The sequence below is a fragment of the Spermophilus citellus genome (genome assembly GCF_964194105.1).
Source record: "Spermophilus citellus genome assembly, chromosome: 2".
Taxonomy (NCBI): Eukaryota; Metazoa; Chordata; class Mammalia; order Rodentia; family Sciuridae; genus Spermophilus; species Spermophilus citellus.
In genome coordinates this window covers 185050272-185070637 of record NC_138183.1, presented here as the reverse complement: position 1 = coordinate 185070637, position 20366 = coordinate 185050272, and the positions used below count along the sequence as shown (strand labels likewise).

At 39.7% G+C, this 20366-nt stretch overlaps 1 protein-coding gene across 2 annotated transcripts in view; it reads right to left on the bottom strand.

Moving 5' to 3' along the window:
* RAB30 (RAB30, member RAS oncogene family) overlaps positions 1–20366 on the bottom strand; it is an 84518-nt gene that overhangs the window by 33871 nt on the left and 30281 nt on the right. The window lies entirely within an intron of this gene.

Genomic DNA, 20366 nt, shown 5'->3' with positions numbered 1-20366 from the left:
GGAGACCAACATCCCTTAAAACCAAGTATCCATTATATAAAAACCAAAACCAATGGATCAAACAATAGTTTATTTGTGACACTAATTTAAAAATACATTTGTACAGCTTGGAAATTGCTCTCACTGCCCTTGACATAAAATCTTCCTGAGTAAACATGAGGAGTCCGTCTTTTTCTCCCACTTCACAGAGAAGGCATTTGAAACCAAGAAAGTAACTATAGCCTTAGGCCAGTGGCACAAAAGCAATGAACTACACAGGTCCTCTGATTCTGAAGCAGGACTGCTGCCAGTACAAATAAAGTCCACAAATAAAAATCCCTACTATGAAAGACCACAGGCATAACCATCGTAGGTGGCTAGCATGGATCCATGCCATGATTAGGGGTGGAAATAAGGACAAGGGAACTCAAAAGCAGCCCTTAGAATATTTTTAAGACATGCAAAGAAATAAAAATGAAAAATAATAATACCATATTATTTTTAAAAATCAAGACAATAAAACACTTTATTTTATTCTTGGTATATATTGTCTTTTATATTCTCATACTTCCTAGAAACACAAAATAGATTTGGGATTACAAACATGTAAGAAAGATGAAAATTAACCTATGAAACAGCATTTCATCAGCATTAACCAAAGCAAAAATCCAGTGTTTTCACTTGCCATAGTGAAAACCACACAGATTTGGTTTCCCATAGACAGTTGGCCCTAAAAAGGGGGCTACTGCTTAGGACCCACTTGGGCTCCCACTCAGTTCCCCAGGCAGAACCAATTTGTTTTGTACCACAGCACCTAGGAGCAGGTGCTTGTCAGAGAGACTTGCATGCACCTGGAAATACTGGCATTTTCTTTCCTGGGGAAAGGAAAATGGATACCCTTCCCACTTGCTAATCCCTCTCCAAGTTGGGGAGCTTCTGTCTGCAAAATATGTTTGTTGAACAGATCTAAAAATGGTACTTCCAAATCTAACTTCCGTCTTTTGCACAAGCAGGCAAGGCTCCCTCTGTGGTCCTCCTTCAACAATAACAATACCACTGTAAAGAACTCTGGGGTTTTGCCCCACTGCCCTCCCATCTGTGTTCTCTAAATCAGGGCCTGTGTCTAATCTTTGTTCTGCAGAAGCTTTTCTGTGACTGTTTGGCTGGACCAGAAGGGCCCCCTTATCAGCCTCCTCAGTCTCCTCCCACAGACTGGGCACACAATGCAGCCTAGCCAGGCAGACAGAGGTCAGGGCCAAGACCCAGAACTGGGCTCAAGCATTTCCCCTGATGGTCCTCGCCCCAGCAACCAGAGGCCTATCAAGGACAGAGGTGTCTCCTCCTAGCAGGAAGACTGTCCAGTGAGACTGGATGCTTCCCTCAGCTGTTCAAATACATTCCCATTGGAAGTAGGAGAAAAAGTCAAAGCAACATAAGAGTCTACATGCTCTGGCACCCAAATGGATGAAGATAAAATACAGGAATTCTCCCAAGTTTGTGACAGTTCCTAGGACATTCAAAAGAATGACTATTTGTCTAAAGCCCAGACTTTACACACACTGGCTCATTTCATCCTTAAAACAGCCCTGTTAGGTAGGATTTTATAGGTACTGTCACTATAAGTAAGTTTTTACATCTACAGATGTAAAAAACAGAGCACTTCTAGTTTACTAAGGGCTTTCCTGTGCATTATCTTGTTTGTATCCTGGCAAATTCCTGTGGGAAAGGCAGGATACAAATTCTTCCTCAACATGGCCTTCCAATACACACACACACACACACACACACACACACACAGTGCATGCTCTAAACCACCTGTTGCCAAGGCCTGCAGATTTTTTTGTCAGAAGTATTGCTTGAATGCCCTTCTAACCCGCCCCCACCGGTTCCTGCTGCACCAACAAGGCCCAGGCCTTCGTTGGCTCTCACCCAGCCAGTCTACTAACGACTTCTAAGCAGGTTCTCTGTGGTCAAATGTTTTCCCAAAAGTATCTGACGATTCTCAGTCTTGAGGATGAAGTTTAAATTCCTTAGGGTTAGTATGATAAGGCTTTTTTTTTAAGTTGGACACAATATTTTTATTTATTTATTTTTATGTGGTGCTGAGGATCGAACCCAGGGCCTCGCACATGCTAGGCGAGCGCTCTACCACTGAGCCACAACCCCAGCTCCCTGATAAGGCTTTTTATAGTCCAACACAACTTACCTTTCTCCAATCCCCACATCCTGTAAGCTCTATTACATAGATTTTTCTCTTTTCTCCAAACACCCCATGTCCTTTCTTGCTTGTAGAGCTCTGCGCATGCTCTTCCCCCTCCCTAATCTATCCTTTCTCCTATTAAAAAACTCCTTTTTATCTTTTCAGAAGCTCAGATGCCCTTTCCTCCATAATTTTTTCCAAATCCTACCATGTAGAATGAAGGTCTTCTTTATTTTTTCTTTTTAGTTGTAGATGAACACAATGTCTTTATTTTATTTATTTATTTTTCTGTAGGGCTGAGGATGGAACCTAGTGCCTCAAACATGGTAGGCAAGTGCTCTACCACTGAGCTACAATACAACCCTAGCGCTGAATGAATGTCTTCTTTCTCTGTTTCCAACTACCCTCTGTAAATAAAATAACCCCAGCACCCATTACACATTGTAGTTATCTGTCATCTTTAAACCCTAAATTCCTCAATCTAGAATTCAACAACTATTTATTGAAGAAATAAGTGAGAATGGAAAAATTTTTAAGCAAAAATAGGAATTGTTTTTCGAAGAGTTCTAGATTTCAAAAAGTTGAAGAAATCCAGAATTCATGTAAACATGTGCAGGCCACAGTTTAAGAACTGGGTGGAAGATACAGATGAGTTAAATTTACCAACAGATGGAATCTGAGGGAGAGCCTCAATAAAATAAATAAATAAATTCTAGGATTCTTATCCTAGGAACAACATGCCCAGGGACCAAAAAGCAGAGGTCCAAACTTCATTTAAGATAAATAAACGATAAATGGCCACTGATAACCTAGTGAAGGCAGGAATGGCATCCAAACATTAACAGGTGAAAAAAAAAAAAAAAAAAAAACAAGTGAAACATAAAGAGCACAACTTCTCGCAATGGCAAGTTTTAAAAATTCATCAGAAGCCTTAACAAGGTATTGGAGTATGGCTCAGTGGTAGAGTGTTTGCCTAGCATGCACAAAGCCCTGGGTTCAATCCCCAACACCACATAAATAAATAAATAATCCTGAGGTGATTCTTAAAGAAAAAATAAAAAGCCTTAACAAAGTGACCCAGCAATCCTGCTTCTAGAAATTGTCCCAAAAATGATTCCAAAATGTGCACAAGTGTTTATTCACAAGAAAGTTAATTCTGATAAAACTCAGACTAGACCCCCAAGATAGAGGAAGGACTAAAACCTCCATCTAAATGTAGATAAGTAGTCATGCCTCTCCACTGAGCGACATGATGTAATATTATGAAATAAATGCTTGGAAGAAAAAAAAAATATATATATATATCAGTGCTGGGATTGAACCCAGGGCCTTATACATGCAAGGCAAGCACTCTACCAACTGAGCTATATCCCTAGCCCCAAGAAATACATTTTTTAAAAATCCTTACCTCCAAGTGATGGGAACTGTGAGTGAATAACTTGCCTCATTTATACATTCATATATTTTTTAAATTTTCAATAACATAATTTATTCACTAAACTTGACTTATTTAGAAACAAAGCACATTATTAAAATATAATAAATGCTCAACAGCCATGAAAGAAATACAGGGCAGGTACATATGTACCATACTAGTAACCATGAAAATTCAAACAGCCCTTCCAGAATGTAGAACTTACCAAAAACCACAACTGAGCTCAGACTTTTCATGCAGTGAATTCACTGTTGAGAATTCACTTTAAGAAAAGAAATTAAGAAACTCAAAATGTTAAATGTACAAAAATTCTCATTACATCTTATCTAAAAGAGTTAAAGAATTGAAAGCAATTCAATGTCCAAAGAGGGAGAGGCGAATTCAGCATAGAATATACGCACCATGGAATTCAGGGAAGCTATTAGAAATGTCAATTATGACAACTACGCAGAAATATGAAATAATGTTGACAATAGGCTGTAAAATGAAAAGAATACACAAAACTGCATTTGTTAGGGCTGCAGCTATGGAAAAATCAGTGTATATATGAACAAGGGAATTCAAAAGTGAAAACATATGCTGTGTAAGGATTATGGGATTCCAGGGAGCTTTTTATGTTTTAAATTTTGTCCTCATTTTTCTTTAACAAATGTTTAACATTTTGCATGTACCACAGACACATTTTTTTTAATTTGGAAAGGAGAAAATAGATTACCAGTAGGAACACAATCACTGTCAGCATTTTGATGTGTTCCTCCTTTTTCCTATGTACTGGGTGGTTTGGCTTCATTTTTATCATCATTGTAATTATATTAATATTTTCTTTAAAGTTGTTTCACAATCATTTCTATCTTAAAAATTACAGAACTTGGATTGAGGATGTAACTTAACATGAGCCCTATATCAGGACATAGCAGGGGTTTGCTTTAAGGGTCATCAAGAGAACTCACATAATGTCTGAGTTTTTTAGAAAAAAAATATATATATGTGTGTGTGTATATATATATATGTGTGTGTATATATATATTTTTAGAAATATACATATTTTTTAGAAATATACACTATACATATATAGTAGCTGGACACGACACCTTCATTTTATTTATTTTTTTAATATTTATTTTTTAGGTGTAGATGGACACAACACAATGCCTTTATTTTTATGTGGTGCTGAGTATCGAACCCGGGTCCTACCTGTGCTATGCAAGGGCTCTACCGCTGAGCCACAATCCCAGCCCCATTTTATTTATTTTTATGTGGTGCTGAGGATCAAACTCAGGGCCTCACACGTGCTAGGCAAGCACTCTACTGCTGAGCCACAACCCCAGCCCACATAATGTCTGTTTTTAAGCAAAGAACAAATAATGTGCTCTTGTGACGAAATAGATGGACTTATCAAAGTTCCTAACATTATAGATGATCCTTAGGTTATATCAGTAAACATAAGCCAAGAGCTTGCAGAGTACTGTGTCACTAAAGTTGCTGTAGTTGAAAATTGAGGATTTTTAAAAATTTATTTATTTATTCTAATTTGTTATACATGACAGCAGAATGCATTTCAATTCGTAGTACACATATAGAGCACAATTTTTCATGTCTCTGGTTACACCATTCGTGTCTTCATACATGAACTTGGGGTAATGATGTCCATCTCATTCTGGCATCTTTCCTACCTCCGGCGCCCTCCCTTGCCCTCTCTCCCCCTTACCCTATCTAAAGTTGCTCCATTTCTCCCCCCAGGTCCCCCCCCATCCCCATTATGAGTCAGCATCCTCATATCAGGGAAAACATATGGCATTTGTTTGGGGGGATTGGCTTACTTCACTTATAATATTCATAATTCATAATATTCTCCAACTCCATCCATTTACCTGAAAATGCCATGATTTTATTCTCTTTTAATGCTGAGTAATATTCCATTGTGCGTATATATTCACATTTTCTTTATCCATTTATCTACTGAAGGGCATCCAGGCTGGTCCCACAACTTAGTTATTGTAAATTGTGCTGCTATAAACATTTATGTGACTGTGTCACAGTAGTATGCTGTTTTTAAGTCCTTTGGGTATAAACTGAAGAGTGGGATAGCTAGATCATTCCAAGATTTCCAAGGAATCTCCATACTGCTTTCCATATTGACTGCACCAATTTGCAGTCCCACCAGCAGTGTATGAGTGTGCCTTTTCCCCCACATCCTTGCCAACAGTTATTACTGTTTGTATTCTTGATAGCTGCCTTCTAACTGGAGTGAGATAAAAATCTTAGAGTAGTTTTGATTTGCATTTCTTTAATAGCTAGAGATGTTGAACATTTTTTCACATATTTGTTGATTGACTGGGAAGGATTTTTATTAGACATTGAAAACAGAAAGATACAATGATGTAATAAGTTTCAGATCAGAAAAATGTTAAAGGGAACAAACCTGCTTTCCATCTCTCATGTTCGTTTCTCCTGTTCATCTGTCCTTCACTGAAGCCAAACTCTCATAGCAGGCAGCAGCTGCTGTGCTCAGCCTGCTCCCCTTACCTCTTCTGGCTCCCCCCTTGCAGGGTCCTTACTCCATGCTGTGGCCCAGGGCACTGCAGATTGCCACACACAGACCTAACATGCATCTGTGCCACGCGGACTCCTAGAGAAACAAGGATGGGGGGAATAGGGAAAACACTACCTAAGCAATGCACTGCTCTGCTGCCTGTGAAATGAAAATGGCCTGAAGAAAGTGAGGAAAAGCTGAGCATTGCCTCCAAGAAGGGGCTCCATGGCTGCAAAAATGTGAATCTGTAGTGCTTTCAAACAATAGGGTTCTTCAACACAAACCGACTATTCATTTATTACGTGCCTGTCTGCCAAGGACTCTGCCTTCTGTTCCAAGAACAGAGGAAAAGCTGTTGTGTTGGAAAAGCTATGACATGGTTTGCCACCACTAAGGGAGCTAACCTCCTTAGAAGTCCAAGAGAAATGGAACTTGGCATTTGTTGCTTTAGATGCTTTTAGACATGAACCTCTGTTCAAGATGCAATGTGACTCCACTGCAACCTTTCTGAAGAACTAATCTGATCGTGTCATTGCCGCACTTAAATCTCCTCAGTGGCTCCCAGCTGCTTCCACAGTCATCTCTAAAAAGGAAGCACAGTGCCCTGGTTCAGACGGTGAACTCTGGAGTAAAACTGAGTCAGAATCCTACCTCTGCCCTTTGGGAGCTGGGTGAGACCTTGGGCAAGTTTGATCCTCTTGGAGCCTACAATTCTTTATTTGCACACAGGGATTTTAACAGCTTGTACCTTTGAGGGCACTTCTTTTTTTGATCATAAGTAGATGAAAGGAATACCATGAAGCACAAAAAAGGAGAGCCTGGCATATAAGAGGTGCTCAGTGTTAGATGCTGCTGCTGTGATTGTTACTGTTGGAGAAAGTTCAAATCCCCTAGCAGGGCGCACAGAGCACCTGTGACAAGCCCCTGTATGCTCTCCAGCTTTGCTTTTCATGACCTTGTGCCATCACCTCTGCCAAGCTCCCAGAGGGCAGACTGAGATAGGTTTCTCCCATCACGCATTTACTCACAGGGCTCTCCTCTTCTTGACTGGTGTGAAAGGGGTCTCTGAAGACTCTCACCATGTGAGTTAGTCGCTCCTCACTTTGTGTCTCCTGTGTCCCTCAGAGATTCTTCATAGAAGCTTTATTATGCTCCTTGGTTTATGTATCCTGTTTCATCCACTAGGCCTTAAGGACAGAGTCCCTGTGAGTTCCTATCTGCATATCCATTGCCTGGCACTTCAACAGACTCTAAATAAATGTTTATTAAATAAATGCAAAAGAAAAACTGACTAGTACACAGTAAAACTAGGGATGCTTTTCAGAGAAACTGAACACTAGGAAATCAAATCCCCAAACACCCCAAACTGTCACCACAGGAGAGTTAACTGGCAAAGACCATATATCCAAAGAGAAGAAGAAAATGATAATTTCCCAAGAGAAAGCTAAGTCTTGTTATAATGCAGTGACTTTGTACTGGGTGAGGGGAAACAGAAGTGAAGTAAAAATAGTTTTAACCTAGCTGATATTGACTATTCGTCAAACAGTGCTTTTTAAAACCTTCTTTGGAAAAAAAAATCTAGAATCATATTTGACTGGGAAAAGGAAAAGAGTGCTAGTTATTTAAATATAAAATATAGAGGACCCAGAATGCAAAAAAGAAAGAGAACAAATCTTTGTTGAAAGTCTACAATACTTAAAAATAAATATAGTTTCTACTTATTAAACAACATATGCTAGACACAGACATATTTACTCTATGTGCATTATCAAATTAGACAATGTAAGTCCTCCACAATTATGAGACGTAAGAATTAGCTTCCATTTTGCAGATGAGAAGAACACTCTCAGTCATGCTATACCTTTATACTATGCATTTATTTACTCTGTGCAAGTCACAGACCCAGAAGCAGGGCACAGGATGATGAACAAGCAGACAAGATCCCCCCTCCCATACAGCATAAGAAAGCAGCAATAAATGCCTGGGGAAATGTAAGTATACATAAGTGAACAAGAGAACTATCAGATAGTGACAGGTGCTGGTAGAGAATGAAAATAGGACGCAGGGATTATTTTAGTCTGAGTTGTCAGAGAAGGCCTTTCTGAAGTGGCTATATTTAAGATGAGATTTGAATAAGAAAGCCACACATGCAAAGACTAGAAGAACATCTCAGGCTGAAAGATCAGCTAGTGCAAAGGTCCTCTGGTGAGAATGAACTTGGCGTGGTCAAAGAACCAAAAGGAGACACAAGGCTGAGTGCATCATCAAGGAAGAGAGGGCAGAAAGACTGATGTGGGGCAGGTCACGTAGATCAGGAAAAGCCAGCACAAGGAGTTTGGATTTCATTCTGAGTGCAGTAGGAGGCCATGGGGTGGGATGGGACAGAGGGGAGGGGTGTGTTAAGAAATGTGACACAAACCAATTAACATTTTAAAAAGATTTCTCATATCTCTACAAAGGAGGGTATTGTGAAATAGTACAAGTATAAGCAAGGAGACTAGTTAGAAGTCTACAGCAAGTAGTCTAGTTGAGAGACAGTGTGGCTGGGCCTAGGGTGCTAGTAGTGATGAGGAAACAAGAGAGAAATTTGGAAAAAGTTTTGAAGACAAGATAAAACTTGCTGAAGGACTAGCTGAGGATGGAGAAGAAAGAAGGAAATGAAAAGCAATGCCTTGGTGTTCGGGCCCAAGTATGTTGGGGTTGATGGCACCACTTACTGGGGCAGGGATTAGGAGAACAGAAGTCTGAAGTGGAGGCTGCTTCAGGGTCCTCTTTTGGCTGTGTTAAGCTTGAAATGCCTCCTTAGACATCTATGTGGACATGAGTCTGAGGCTCCAGAGAGAGACTGAATCATTAGCAAATGGATGTCATTTAAGGCCCCTGGATTAAGAGAGGATATCTATGGAGAGTGAATAGAGAAGAGAGGGGCCCACTTCAGAACCTGGAGTATCCCATCCATTAGAGGCTGAGCAGAGCCTAGAGAGGTGGGAAGGGACCCAGGAAAGTAGAGTGTCACCAAAAATAATGATCAGCTTTGTCAAATGCTGCTGAGAAGATAAGTAACAGATAAGTAACCTTAGATTTGACAACTGAAGGTCAATGGTTGACAGAGACAAGGACAGTACTGGTAGGATAATGAGAAATTATTTGAGAGGAAAAAGTCAAAGCCAAAACCATAGACAATTTATAAGTTTTAATCAGAAAAGGAACAGAGAAAGGAGGAGCTAGTGACAGGTGGATACAATGTCAACAGATTTGCAAATTAAAAAATGAATTTATTTTGCGATATTTATAGAAATGAAATTAGAAAAGATTTGTGAATTTGGAGGAGTTGGTTTGTCCTAGTAAGAAACACTAGTACATGAGTATTTACTACTGAGGATTATCCAGTGGTGAGGATAAATTTAATGATGGCAGAGAGATGGAGGTTGTACCCGAGGTTAAAAAAAAAAAACAAAACAAAATTGGTAGGCAAGTGTCTGGAATACTTACTAATCCAGGTCTGTTTTGATTCCTAAGTGTATCCTCTTTCTGTCACATCATTAACTTTAATATATACAGCAGCATTTGCAAAAGATCCCCACTCCAGGCTCTGAAGATAATCAGAACAGAGTTGGAAGGAATCTTCAGAGAACTTGAGAGAGCCAACGCAAACACACACCCCCTTCTCACTTCTATGTGAGCAAGCTCTGTTCCTCATACAGACTTCTATTATTGCATTTTCTCTCAAATGTCACTTATGTTTGCACATCTGGCAGGGGTCCTACAGCTAGTAACTACTTAGCGGTAGGACCCTCGATTGTCGCCCTTCTATGTTCAGATTGGGTTTGAAGAGAGGATGGGACACTAAGAAAAATCACAGTGCAATATATGTGATAAAACTATAGGGAATAAACTCTCCAGTACTTAATAAAGCACTAAAATGATTTTTAAAATACCATTTATGTACTTATATTCAGCAAAACTGAAGATGAAAATTATAGTACATGATCATTTTGTTTCTTTCCCCTATGCTTGGCTATCTCAGGTGGCAAGTGGCTGGGAATGTCCTAGGAAATGGCCTTCGGTCTCCTCCTCCCCAGGCCTCCTCTATTCTGCCACAGGGCAGCACAACCACCCGCCTCCTTTCCGAAGCCATTCTTTTCCTAGCTTCCCATTTCCTGTCCTGGGTTGCCACTTCCTTCAGGGCAACAGAGATACCATCTCCCCCTCAAAATTCTTCCTGGCCTCTCTTCTGAAGCTTTATAACATGAGGTTACAGCTTTCGATCATATTAGGTTATAAAACTATTCTGATTCAAATATCAGAGTAAGAGTAAGAATACTTTTCAGTAGGATATTTAATGTAATGTTGGCCACTGTCACTTTGAGATTCAAAGAAAGATTCAGATGGATTTGATTTGAAATTATGGCTGTGTTCCATCTCTTACAAATTTAATGACCTTGGAGCAAGTCACTCTCTGAGCCTGGGTTCCCTCAGCTAGAAAATGGGAATAAGATTACCTACCTTAAGGACTACTTACTATGAGATTTAAATATTTTTGTAAATAATCTGCCACAGTACCTGGGACATTATAAGTGCTCCATAAATATTAATTCCCTTCCTTCTAATTACTTTGTAAATGTCAATTTTATCTCTTCAATGAGATGTTCTTGGAGACTGATAACAATTTACATATTTCAGTAGATTGTCCACAGTCCCTAGCACACAGTTCAAGAGACTGTAGGCACTTCTTTTTTTGATCATAAGTAAAATGATGATTGTAGCTACACCTCACAGCACACCAGAATCTTCCCAACGATGATACCTGGTAAATTACATAAAACTAGCCTAAAGAGTTTTTTAAAAATAAAATTGCTACATCCCTTTCCTAGATACTCTAAGGAAGTCTGTTTTGTTAACTTCTAATAAGTGAGAAAAGGCTTTCTATTTTAATTTAGATATTGTTTACTTTCTCTGTTTTCACTCTTTAAGTTTCTTATAAATATGATTTATTTTGTAATTTTTAAGTAAAAAAAGAAAAACTGGAATCAGAAGTAGAACCTAGACTATTACAAAGAGGTTCTTCCATTAGTAATCAATAATCAAAAATATAAACTAAGTAAAAGCATTCCCTGGTTACAAAACTAGATAAAGATGAAGATGGTCTTATAGTAGATGATCAGTTTGGTTTTTGTATTAGACACAATAATTTTGTTGTCTCAAATATTTCTTGGAAGATAGATGCTTTATTTGGAATTAAGTATAAAAATGTCCACAACTGACTTTCAAATGGTTCAGCATACACACACACAAACATACACACACACACACACACACACACACACACTTGAGAAATAAGGTGAAAATGTTAAAACTCATCTACTCAAAGGCTGTTGAATATTTGGATGTTCATTTTATTACTCAATTTTTAAGTATGAATAAAATTCTTTTTCTTTTATTTTTTGAGGTGCAGGGGCTCAAACCTCATGCATAGAAGTCAAGCACTCTGCCACACATCTATACCCCCCGACCTGAAATATTTCATAATTACACGTTGGGGGATAAATAGTCTCAGGTGATCTGTGACAACCTGGTTTAGGAACCACTGCTTTTACCTAAGAGATTTATTCCTAGAGTTATGAAAATAAGAATTCTGATATGTATGATATATTATAAATGTTCTAAAGTCAACAATATTTAAAGGAATCTTATGTCACTATCTCTTCATAAAACATTATCTCCCAATTAATGTTCATAAACCTACAAAAGCAGACTTGAAATGTCAATTAGTGAAAGAAGAGGGACACATAAACATAAAGCCTGGGAGTTGAATTTGACTCCTCTCTGCTTCCTAATACCTGCCAAATATTTATCAAACCAGCCCCTTCTCTCCTCCTGTCTTGCCCTAGCCCAGGGACAGATTTCATCCTATCTCACCTATAGAACCTGTGAGAACTACAGGTGACTGCCCCATCTCTGGCCCTACCCAGCTCAGATTTACTCTCCAACAGGTTGGCACATGCTAGACAGTTCGGTCTTCCGTTAAAAAACCTACAGTGGCTTTCCATAGTTTTTGAAATCAAGTCCAGAAATCTTCAAACCCCTCTCAACTTCTCCAGCTGTACTTCTTACACATCTCACACTTGAAGCCCCAGTAACACTGAATTACTCACGGTATTTCTTACCCTTATGCTTTAGTTTTCTGTTGTTGCTGTTGTTTTTATATTTGTTTCAGTCCCTTCTGCCCCCAAATGTTTCCTCCACCTTGCTTAGGCACGGCCTTCCTCCTTTCCTGGATTTGCTACCTTCTACCTCTCTCCTCCCACCTGCCACACATAGCTTTTCTATCTGATTCTCCCATAGACCTTGAACATAGTTTCATTACTGCAATTATTCCAGTGTTTATAATTATTTATTTTACAGAACTTTCCACTCTATAAAATGGGGGCTTTGGGAGGAAATGGCTGAGTTTAGTTGATTGATTGATTGATTGACTGAAGCCCAAGAACTTACTTCTACTTGGTCTTTCTGATGCTCTACTTCTTCATCTCTAAAATCGGAAAAATATCACCTACTCAAAGGTTAGGATTAAGTTTCAGCATTCAGTGCTTACCACAGGCACACAATAGGCACATTTGATTCACATTCTCTACATCTCCTGTTTTTGCTTTCTAGTTCCGCCCTTCAGCAGCAGCCTCTTACATGGGCCATATGTCACAAGAGCTGGCTATCTGTCCACGTGCCTGAGCAGTGAGAGTCTCAGGCTCCAGACCTCTCTTGGGCTCCCTGTCAGAGCCTCTGGACTCTAGGATGGCTCACCAAGGGAACAGTGCAGGGCTGCAAAACATTTCTTGAACACTTTTGTGCAGGACACAAAAGGAAAGAGGTAGGAAGTGACAAAACACATCCAAAGAACAGGGAGAGACAGGGAGGCAATTAAATGATGCAGGAAGTACAATTCAAAAAAGGAAAAGATTCTGTATCTCTGTAAGTAGATAGGACATCCTTGGGAGGAAGCACCATTTGAACAGGACCACAAAGGATGGATTCAAGCTAAGGAGCCGTTTCCCTAGTTACACTCTCGCTTTTACATCTCACAGATGAAAAAAAAAAAAAATCAATTTAGGAAATGCTGCTTAACATACAGCCCTCTCAGAGGTTCACATTGCATGATAACGAGGCTCTGGGAAGTCTAGAAGTAAGGGAACCCTGTTTCACTGTGTTTATCCAACATGCCAAGTTTGTTTGACCACTACTTCCCTATTTCTTTTCTCCTGAAGGATATGGTTAGCATCTTGAGGAATATACCTGAAGAAACAAAAGGTTAAGTGTTATCCTTTCAATGTTATATATTTGCATTTTTACCAGGATCTCACATGGACATTACGTTAACATCAGACTTTTCAAGAACATAATTGGTAATTTCTAAAACTCTCCTGACATTTTGTCCAAAGGGGAAGAGCAGTGGAACACACTGCAGAGCTAAGTAGCTGTCTGAACAGAACACATTCTCTTTCCCTAGTGTAAAGCAGAGTGCAGAACACGGGCCTTTCTCTTGGGGAGGGGAATAGCACATGTCCACTGGGTCCATTCTTTCTTTGTTAGGATGTTTACACTCAGAAAGCCACCCTCCCTCCCTCTCCAACCTGCTGACTGGGTAAAAAACACCAGACTTGAAAGCAAAGGGGACAACGTTGCATAACAAGCCAACAAGGCATATTTTGCTCTAATTTTACCAAATAATTGTTCTTGAAAAAAGACAAGAAGGAAAGGGGCATTGTATGCTTATCTGTCTCCACCCCCAGAAACACAATGCTGAATTATCCTTTCAGTGAGGTTACAAATGTCCACTGGCAGTGAGGCCCTGTGCTCATGACACAGTGAAAAATAAGTATTCCCAAGCCCTGCTTCACAGGCCATCAGGGCAGATAGATAGGTAAACAGACCGCAATGCAGCAAACGGTGTGCAAGCAAAAAATTCTATACGAAGAGGTGAGGGGAAATATCAGGGAGGCACAAAAGCAGGACTCCTTAACTTTGCCTGGACTTAAGAGTCAGAAGAGGCATCATGTTAAACAAAGAAGACTTCTCTTAGTTCTTAGAAGATTAAAATGGAGTCTCCAAGGCAAATATATACTCATATATGTACATGCATACATAAAATAGGGTTACAGAGTGGAGTAGAATAGGACAGGATATGGCAAGATTGAAAAATAAAGATAAGTAGCCACCTTCCAGAGAAGCTGGCACACAGAACAACTGCATCTGACTTCACTTATTCCGCAAACCCCACAAAAACTCAGCAAAGTCTTTTATTTCTTACTTTTATTCCTCACAAACACAAACATAGATGAGAAAAGAGAATGGTATCAAATTCTGGAAGTATGGGAAGCAGATGAAGAAGTAATAAATGACTTAAGAAACTCAACAAATCTGTATCCTAAACCAAATGCAGGGGAAGCTGAGAATTCAGCTGACTGAAACCACTGAATCCTTAAAAAAGCACAGGAACTGGCAGTACCTTGTACTCCTAGGGCAGGAACAAAGGAGGCTAGGATAAAGAACACAAGAAGGAAAACAGCTCAAGAAGTTAGAGCTCCAGATGCCTCCTCCTCACAGAATTCTGCAGGCTCATCTCTGGAGAGCATAACACAGAAATGTTTAGTATTTGCTTAAAAGAATCTAAGGAAGGCGATTGATGGATACAGATTGATGGATACAGATGCACTGGTAACTGGTACACATGGATGCTGAATACATGGCAGTTCATTGTACCACAGTGAACTCTCTACGTTTGTAAACCTGTGGGATTTTCCCCAATAGAAAGTCAAAGTGTCTCTGGTCTGGGGGTACCCAGCATAGTTGAAGAGGAAACACACAACAAAGATATGGCATTAAGGTGTACTGAAGTTATAGTGCAAAGATCACCCTATTCCTTCTCCTCTTGACCACCAGAGCATCATCAGGTAGAATCTACCTCTGCACGGAAAGAGATGCGAACAAGGGAAAACCTGAAGGTCTGCACCAGAGCCCACAAAGATTACCCTGGAGTGAAGCTGAGCTAATCATCTATGTCCTACATTCAAAGTTTCCTGACAGCATTTTAAAACTGTTTTTTTGAAATATAATTCACAAAGTACACAATTACCCTTTTAAAGTACACAATTCAGTAGTTTTTAGTATAGTACAAACATCAACACAATCAATTTTAGAACATTCTCCTCTCTCTATACCCATTAGCAGTCACTTTGCACCCCACCCCACTGCCCCAGGCAGCTCCTAATCTATTGCCTGTCTCTACAGATTTGCCAGTTCTGGACATTTCATATAAATGAAGTCATATTTTATGTGGTCTTTAGTGAGTGACTTCTTTCACTTGCCTTAATGTCAAGGTCTTAACAGCCTCTTTCCTCCCTTTCTTAATCCGGAGCAACACAGCCAAGGATCACATTCAATGTGACATTTTCTGAAAGTCACTAATGAAGATACAACCACAGAAAGTGCAAGAAAAGCAACTCAAAGGAAACAGATACCATGGGTGGTGGGTGGGGAGAGTACCATTAATGTTCTCACAAAAATGAAATAAAACTACATTCATGAAACAAAAATAGAATACTATTAAAAGGAAATACTAACCAAAAGAGCTCTTGACAACATAATAGCAGATTTAAAAAAAAAAAAAAAAAGAACTCAATGAAAGGATGGCAAGATAAATTTGAGGACATCTTCTAGAGAGCAAAATCAAAAGGCAAAGATATGCAAGACAGAAGAGAGAAGAATATTCTACAGCACTAGTATAGGGGACCAATAAATGATTAATTCTCAAGAAAAAAATGAACAAAAAAGTAAAAGAAAAATCATAACAATATAGTTTAATAAAACTTTGAACTTAAAAATGCAGGTTGCGGCCTGGCGTGGTGGTGCACGCCTGTAATTCCAGCTGCTTAAGAGGCTGAGGCAGGAGAATTGAGAATTTAAAGCCAGCCTTGGCAAAAGGGAGGTGCTAAGCAACTCAGTGAGACCATGTCTCTAAATAAAATTAAAAACAGAGGGCTTGAGATGTGGCTCAAGTAGTAGCATGCTCGCCTGGCATGTGTGAGGCACTGGGTTCGATCCTCAGCACCACATTAAAATTTTTAAAATAAATATATTTTAAAAAATTAAAAACAGGGCTAGGAATGTGGCTCAGTGGTTGAGTGCCCCTGAGTTCAATCCCCAATATCCACCCCCCAAAAAAGAATGCAGGTTGCTAGGTTGAAATGGCCCTGAACAGTGTGACATTTCCATGAAATTCCAGAAAACTGAAAAAGAAACATTCCATAAGCTGTCAGGAAAAAAGACTCCATATACAAAGAATCAAAAATAGAACCCTTCCAGCTTGTCTACAGTGACAATGAAGCAATGCCATTAAAAGGTAAAGGAGGAGCTGGGGTTGTGGCTCAGTGGTAGAGCGCTCACCTAGCACATGCGAGGAGGCCCTGGGTTCTATCCTCAGCATCACATAAATAAATAAAATAAAGGTATTGTGTCCAACTACAACTAAAAAATAAATATAAAAAAAATAAAGGGAAGTGACTTCCAACTACAGTACAGTACCCAGGTAAAGCACATCAAGAGTGAGGACAGAACAAAGACAAGTACACAAGCTCTCAGAAAGTTACATCCCAAGCACGTGTTTTAAGATGCTCCTGGAGCATGTCCTTCTATGGGTGGCATACAAGCAGCAGGGGATCTAAGGCAGACAGGCCAAGGACTCCAACATGACTGCCACTTGGAGAAGCCAAGCAGACTGGAAGCATAATTCAAGGTACACACATGCTGCAGATGGCCATCACCAACAACCCCACTGCTGTTAGATACTCCCTTATGTTATACTTCTAAATATTTTAAATATATAATTATAAAATTTTCAGACATGCAAATATGGACCCCCATACCCATTAACCAATTCAACAACTGTCAAGAACTTGGCATATTTACTTACCTTTTACCCCTATTTTTCTATTTAAATGTTTTAAAACAAATTCCACTTCATACTATTTCATCTTTATATACTTCAGAACCCAACTCTATACTGAAGCCCTAAACAGTTCCCAAAACCTCAGAATATGACACTGGTATTTTAAAGCAGAGGGGAGTAGGATGCAAACAACATAGACACCAGGTGAGGAGAAAGCAAAAGGGCAACCACCTGCAAGCTCAGGAGAGAAGCCTCAAAGGAAAGCAAACCTTCTGGCATATAGATCTTGGACTTCCCGCCTCCAGAACCCTGAGAAAAACTATGTTGAAGCCAATCGGGGATTTTGCTATGGCAGCCCTAGCAAACTAATAAATAATAGATTATCCAAATCAAAACAAGGTTCATACAGTACATTTGGTTATAATTCTCTCTTTATTCCCCCTTGAGACTGGGTCTATGTTGCTCAGACTGGCCTTGAACTCCTTCCTAGGTTAAAGCCATCCTCCTACCCCAGGCTTCTGAGTAGCTGGGACTTACAGGAGTGCATCACCATGCCCAGTTCTGGTTATAATTCTTAAATCACTTTTACCCCTATTTTTCTATTTAAATGTTTTAAATTGTTTCTATTTAAATGTTTTTAAATTTTTTCATGCCATTGACTTGTTGCAGAAGCAAAGTCAGTGTCCAAAAGAATGTTCCACAGTCTGAACTTACCTGCTTGCTTCCTTGGAGTATAATTCAACTTGCTGTTCCTTCCTCCATCTTTCCAAAAAATCGAAGTTAACTCTAAAGCTTGATTATATCTAGTGGTCAACTTCTAGTTAGAATATTCCACAGGTAGTAACGGGTATACTCTCTTTTTAACCTGACAAAGAATGCCCAGGTTCTTGGTCCAGAGGCTGTTTTGACTATTTGTTTTGACCACATGTGGCTCGCCTCTTCTTGCTGCCTGTCTGGATTGGCTGATACTTTCACTTCACCCTACTGAAGAGTTTTGCTTTGGCCTTCTTCCTGAGAGCTGGAGGTGGGCTACTCTCTGTGACCATATTACAATCATATGTCGAGCTGAAGCCCTATCAGATACTCTAATAGTGATAAGCCTTATATTTCCTCACATTTCCTCACAACTTGCCCACTTACATCCTCTTTAGGACTTTTTGTAACTCCCAGGAAGCAAAAGCCAGACAAGACACACAGTTTACATCTTATTAATAGTAGCAAGGTTGCCCTTTTCTTTTCTTTTTTTTTATATTTATTTTTTAGTTTCAAGTGGACACAATATCTTTATTTTTTATTTTTATGTGGTGCTGAGAATCGAACCCAGTGCCTCATGCATGCTAGGCGAGCGCGCTACCACTTGAGCCACATCCCCAGCCTTGGTTGCCCTTTTCTTACAAAGCTTGCTAGGTTTGTGCTTGCTTCTGTTGTTAAAAAATTAAACAACATTTGTTTTAGTAATACAAACATGGGTGGCTAAAGCACAAAGAAAATCAGGGAATGACCAACACAAAGGTCAAAGTAAACATTGCCTCTGGTAAGGAGGATACATTAGCCACTTCTGGGTATCCATAATGTGCAGTTTACTAAACTGGAAGGTAGATACATAATTTGCATTTTGACCTTCTTCCTTAAACTGTAAGTGTATATTTAAAACACTCTTGGGTATGTATTGTATATTTCAGGTTAATTATTTTTCCTGTCAGCAGTCTGCAGTGGCAAGGACACAGGATTTGAAGAAAGAGTAACAGCAGAAAAGATTGAAAATGGGAGTTTACTCTGAAGGCAAATAGGTACTTCAGGGACGCTGTCTTGGGTGTGTCATCAGGGGACATTTATACCCAAGATCAAATGGCTTCTTCACAATCTATCCATCAGGAATGATAGGGAAAAAGCCCTTCTTTCTACTAAGTCATCTAGTGATGAAACAGCTGATGAATTAAGCCTCTTACTCAGAAACATAATAATATGGTTTTGATGTATTTTTCCAGGGAGAGGAGTTCCAGCTTGCCCGAGGTAACATACTTGCCTCAACTTCACAAATGACACAAAGCAGGGAGGGATGCAGAACAAATGTTTTCAATGACAGAAGCGGGATATATCTTGGTGAGCTAGAATGACAGGTCAAATCTAGTCCAATTTATAATAACAGCTCCCATTTGTTGAGAACATATGACATGCCAAGAGCTTTACATAATTTAACTCATTTAATCCTCACAATCACACTGTGAAGCTGAGACGCAGGAACATCACTTGCCCAAGGCCATAAAGAAAGTTAATAGCAGAATCATGATTAAACCTAGGTTTTCAGACTCAAGTTTCAAATTCAAGAAAGATCCCTCCTGCAACCAGAAATTAACATTTAAAACTAAGTCTTCTTTAATTCAGTTTGCCATCCTCAGAACTGCCCTCAAATCCAACCCTCTTGGGTATATGAGAGTATCAGCACCTCTGAAGAATGATCAGATCAGGCTGATTTCATTAATATGACACTTGGGAACCCTATGACAGCTGCCAGGGAGCCTCCATCTGCCCTGAGAGCAAGCTATAACAGGATTCTCTCTGCTACACACTCCCAGCTTAGCTATGTCTGCCTCCTAGTCTGAATTTTAGATTTTACACATCTCACACGTTGCATTTATAGATGGGGGTCCCTCACTGCAAAGATTACTGAGCAAAAACCCTCAGCCAGGCTGTTCCCCACCTTCAATATTCTCTTGTCCCAGATTTGACGGGTGTGTGTAGCTGGGAGAAGAGCATAAACAGCTCCCATGCACAGTCATATCCAATGGAGCAATCTCGAAAGACAGCCAGAGAATTTTAATGAAAACCAGAAAACCCCTGGCTGCTAAGTCCAACTGTGATCCGGGCCTGCCAGCCCCTCCCTCTGCAGCTCAAAATCCCTGAGCCAGTTTCCTCCCAAAGAGCAGGGAAGAAAATCCATTTTGCATTCAGTAACGCCTTTCACAGCCACCACTTTCCAGGGTTATTTAGGTTAGAGAAGGGTTACATGTTAACTGCAACAGGACCCAGGGACCCTGAGAAGCACAGGGTGTGGCTGCAGCAGATCTGCACCAGCAGATTATGAAACAGTCATTAAAAAAAAAAAGGCTCTTTCCTTCTGCCAAAGCTGTCTGCCCACAGCTGCATACAAGGCTAGTGGGGAATCTTAACAAGTTTAAAGGGGCCGTATTTCAAATACTTGAGAACCAAAGGGGAAGAAATGAGTATTGTGAGCACTTAACTGTGTATCAGGTGCTCTGGTCTCATCTCACCTTCA